Genomic DNA, 5,660 nt, shown 5'->3' with positions numbered 1-5,660 from the left:
TGAAAACAGTTTGTTCCTCCAGGTATATTCTCACTCTTGTCTTTTCATGGAAAAGCTTGTTGCTGAGTAGATGAAGCACACAGTAATCTGTTCTCTAAACCAAGCAAAAGGGAGCCTAATAAGGTTTCAGTCAGCGACAATCGCTCTCTTATACCAACGTCCATCAGACAAAATTATTAACCCTACATTAATCATTGGCTATAGTTATAACAGAATCATGTAATAGATGAAATATTACAGACTTGTAACCTTGCAGGTGTGGTACAGTAGGTAGGGGTTGGTGAGAAAAATTAATGCTAATTTCAGTGGATTGTTATGCTAAATCAAAAGTGTGGATTTATTGTTCCAGTGAAGCTGCACATTGTATAGCTCGGCAATGGCATCAGAATGTGTCAGAAAGTGCTATACTGTGTGGAGGAAGAAGGGAAGATATAGTAATGGTAAAAACATTGAACTGGAAATCAGCAGCCTGTCCTTCAGCAAGTCACTTACTCTTTCGGTGCTGCCTTTACCCCATATGTAAATGGGGGAAATAAGATTTACCAACGTCACCCAGGCTCAAAATCATTCATGCTTATTAAATTTTCACATGCTCAGGTAGCTTTTTCCACAGAAGATGGATGGGGCATGTAGTGCTGAGTCCCCAGCATCATTCCCCCTTCCGTCATTCCAGAAGAGCCCCTCTGTGGAACCTCTCTGGGACTGGGGCTCCAGGGTTCGTGGAGTTCATGGAGGGCTAGTGAGAAGCTACTGTGCAGAGCATTCTCCTCTCTATTGGTAGAAGATATGCCAACCAATATCCACAAGGGAATGTTGCCAGAAGCAGCCTTCACTTGGGCTCTGCTCCACCCTCAGAGGGGTGGAGGTCTGCAGACACACAGTGCCTAACCGACTGTGCTCGCACAAGCCATGCAAATCATTGCCTGGTTTGCTGCCTTTCTGGCAAGTGACCATCTGTGAAGGCAGCCATCTGCAGGTGTGCGAGTTTAACACACTCCACGGACTTAGGTTTCCCCCCAGTTTTATTGTTTCATGAGCATTTTAAACGATTTCTGTTTCCAGCCTTTTTATATGGTGATGTTAACTCTGAGAGTACACCAATTCACTGTTGCCTTTATGGGTCTGTTGACAGACTGACACATGATACTACTAAGAGAAATGTGAATCTGCCCATTTATCTTAATGGGGGGTTAAACTTGAAGCCTTATATTGAAGCGCGAACATTATAAAACTGTGCACTGCTCATCTCCATCCCAGAATCATCCTGTGAATGCTAATCAGGGTGGGTATATTTGTCACACCCTGGAGTTCCACTGATTTGATAGGAATAAGACTGCATGTCTCAATGTGCAATCAGAGATATAACAGATACATAAGGTGCTTACTGCCTTCCTAACAATGGAGCTAGAAGTAGTGTTTATATTACTTTCAACAAAAAGGGCCAGACTTTTGCGGTGCAGCTAGTGAAGTTTTGTGTGCTTTTCCCATAAAAATGTGATGCGGTGGCAGGGAAGGTAGTTCAATTTAATAAAATTAATAAATATTTTTGAACCACCTGCAGTACCTTCTGTAATACAATGATCACTTGATGATTACCTGATCTGCTCATTCCCTCTAAAGCACTTGGCATTGGCCGCTCTTGGAAGACAGGATACTGGGCTAGATGGACCTTTGGTCTGACCCACTATGGCCGTTCTTATGTAATGATGCTTAGTCTAAAATACAGGAGGAGAATGAAAACTAAAACTCCAGAAGAAAATCCACAGATTTTCCTCAAATGTTCTGGAGGCTCTCCATTTATTCTACCTCTTTATGTAAATAAGATACTGATTAACAAGTATCATTGACTAAAGTATTTTTTTAATTCGGAGAGTGACTATAACCACATATATGGTGCACATCATCATCATCATCATAATCCTTAAATCATCATGAGCTCCTATTGATGCATTCAAAATTCAGAATGCTCTCTCTCCACTTCTTTATATGTGACACCAGTTCTTATTGTGGGTTTTCTTTGTTTGCTTTATACATGGGTCATGATTCATTGAGGCCCGAATTCTGCATCTGAAAAGTATTAAAGCACCTACTTAACTTTAAGCAGATATTTATGTAGATTTTAATAGGACTTAAGTTCTGTACATGCTTAAAGTTAAGTATGTGTAAGTTCTTTGCTTTATCAGGCCCTAAATCTCTCCAACAGACATGGTCCCTTCCATACTTGAAGGGCTACTTCTTTACTTATCTTGAGAGTCTGCTACCCTGACTTGTGGAGTTTCCTATTCTGCACCACCTCTGCCTACTATCTCTACCTGCTCATCTCCTAAATGGTTTAAATCCTTACTGTCCATCCATATGATCTTCATGATCCCCCTCAGGCATTTGTTTTCAAACCAATCCAAAATTCCTCTCAGACTTTTAGTGTGTGCCAGGTTTCCACATCCCTATGCCAGAGTTAGCAGATTTGTATGGAAGAGATACCATTTCCATTAACAGTTAACATCTTTTAGTTTTACTCTGCTGAAAACCAGCTCACACAGCCAGCCACCCACAGACACACCCCTCTCCACTCCCATATCTACACACGCACACATTGTCTAATTAGGCAACTGGAGAGACCTCTATTTTGAAGCTGTGTCCTAAATATATCATGCATCTAACCCTGTTGCTGTGTTAAGCCAAACTTCTCTAGCCTTGTAAGGGTCAAATTGAAATCCCAAACCTAATAGAATCATTATTCTCTCTAGTTCCAACATTATGCCTGTTCTCTTTTCAGTTTTGATACCACTCTTTTTCAGTGAAAACAGAGTAAGTATTTTACAGACATACTTTACAAAATAGGGATTCAAGGATAATACTAATTCTTTGATGAGTGATGAATACGAATGTGGACAATATTGAGGCTGATTCAGTGAAAATACATTATATATCCTTTTTTTTCCAGATACATTTTGAGGCCCCTGTAATCATATTGAATCCGCTGTTTATATCTTCAGAAAAGAATCTGAAAAAAAATCTAGACTGAGAGAACCTTGCTAAGGGACAACCAAACTCAAATGACTTCTGAGGATGCTAACATTTCAAAATCACTTTCCTAAATATTTCTTAGTGCCAGCAATGACCCTCATGAACTAAATTTTGGGTTTGATATCAACTAGGGCACATTATCCCTGAAGAAACATATTGATGGGGTCTGCCATGCAACCTTTTAATATTATTTTATAGTTGCTCCTTCAGTATAGTTCTAAATTCTAGGATTGTGGAATCCAGAAACTTGAAAAACCCACTTGACTGAAATCTGGTATGTTAGGTAAATATTGATTCTCATGAAAATATTGACTGTATACTCTGAAGACTTAAGTGGTGTGCAGTCTCTATGTACAGGTATGAATGTCACTCATGGTATGTAGTCCATTGTAAATGTTTAAATAATCTGTGAGATTTCAAATGTTTTGGGTAGCCTATTAATTTAGCATCATTTTTTATGAAAAAAGAAAATGTGACGGCTCTCAAAATAGAAGATGATCATTAGTAAATGATTAACACTAGTTTTACTTCTGCTGATCTTCTGGCAAGCCAACTGATCCATTTACCCCACGGACATGAGCAAGGTCAACTTCTAGTAAATAGGCCTCTCACAGCTGGGGAGACATCTTTTGTCATGGTAACAGTAAAGACTAAACATAGCTTTTAAAACTTTGTCAAATTTGCATACATATTGATTTTTTTCCCTTTGTGGAGCCAGGTTAATACAATCTGATACGTCACACAAACAAGGGGTGACTCAATGAGCTTCATTTAATACTGCAGCCACTCCATGCCAAACATCTTTCCCTGTAAAATATTTTCCATCAAAACTGTCAGAGTACAGAATCCATCACAGGACCTGGGGCTAGCACGATCACTAAGGTTGCCCATAAAAAGCTACATATCCACAACAGATTTCACTATGGCTGGTTAAATGCCTTCAGCATTTAAATGTTGTTGAGTGAATCTGTTAAATAGGATGATGGGTGAGTGACCATTATGTACAAAGTCATTCAGCTAGGACTACACCCTCGGCTGAAAAATCTGGCAAATGTATCAAAAGTGTAGTGATTTTCCCTCCAAGTTGTCTCTGCGGTCCCACAGAAAATCATGAAAAAAATCTCTGCAGGATACCACAAATAATGCAATACATTTTATCTGATAACAGGTCTGCCCCACTTCCATCAGCCAAAGGGGGCAAAAGAGACAATGTTTTATATCTCTTAAAATAAGTAAGTGTATTGCTTCCACAAATAGTATAAATCCCTTATCACTTTGGTTGTGTTTTCCCAAGTCAATACCATCCATGGTGGTGGGGGGTTGTTCGGATGACATAATAGTTCCTTACCAATATCTGGACAACCATGTTTGCGTAACTTTCTCTCTCAGATCACTCAGTCCAACCCCTGTAGTCACCTAATAAGTTATACTGTATAGAGATCTATTTTGTTTTTTTGTGATTCATTAGTGTGGCTACAGCTTTGAAGATTTGGAATAACTTGATTAGAAATAACAAATGATATTTTACACTTCTACAGTACCATTCATCTCAATGCCAAAAATATTTGGCAAACTTTGTGCCTGATCCTAAGAACATCCAGCATTTCTCAAGATTTGTGTCTTTATACATACAGGGGTGGTTTCACTTACCAATTAAATTCAGCAACCTCTGGAAAAGAACATATCAGCTGTTTAACAGCATACATCAATACAGCATACAATTATTTAGCACTAGAAATGGAAAATCCTGTATCCAATTAAAATTGCATTGGGAATTTATGTAGGCAGGATTTAATTACCCAAATTAGAATTTGTCTGGGACAACAGGGCTAAAACCCATACTGGTTCAGAATGGCCATATTTAATATTTTATATGTGACTAGGGGTTAAATCCAAAAGATCTTCTATAGTCAGTTTTAAACCACTGAAAATTAAGAAAACAAGTTGTTTTCTAGTGATGCTGAAGAATGTTACAAAACAACAAAGACCTTGCCTTGTTGCGGACAATATAAAAATCAGAAAATGACAGAAAAAAGATTTCCCAATCATCAAGCAATGAAACAGTAATGAGCATGGCAGTCATGGTTTCTGATTTCTTACATACAGTACATGGCACCATGGTAAATTTTGGTAACGGTAGATTCTGGCACATTTTAGATGGGGGAAGATTGACATAACTATAAAAAACATTGGTTTTAGTACACGATTTTAAATAGTATAACATCACGTAACTCTTTACCGAGACTGATGATATTTTCCAAAAATTACAACACTCGTTTAAATGTTTATGGGCCAGATCCTTAGCTGGTATAAATCAACATAGTTTAATTGTAGTCAATAGAGCTACACCAGTTAATACCTAAGGATATGACCTTGGATATTTCTGTATCCACTTAATTCTGTGATAGAAACTATTTTCTCCAGAATCGAAATGGCTGTGAAGCGGATTCTGCTACTCTTATCACATTGAATAGACTGGTTTCAGAGCAACAGCCGTGTTAGTCTGTATTCGCAAAAAGAAAAGGAGTACTTGTGGCACCTTAGAGACTAACCAATTTATTTGAGCATAAGCTTTCGTGAGCTACAGCTCACTTCATCGGATGCATATGCAATTCTTAAATTGGTTAGTCTCT

Source organism: Caretta caretta, chromosome 11 (assembly GCF_965140235.1).
Source record: "Caretta caretta isolate rCarCar2 chromosome 11, rCarCar1.hap1, whole genome shotgun sequence".
In the NCBI taxonomy this organism is placed as follows: Eukaryota; Metazoa; Chordata; order Testudines; family Cheloniidae; genus Caretta; species Caretta caretta.
Note: the sequence above shows the minus strand (reverse complement) of the source record.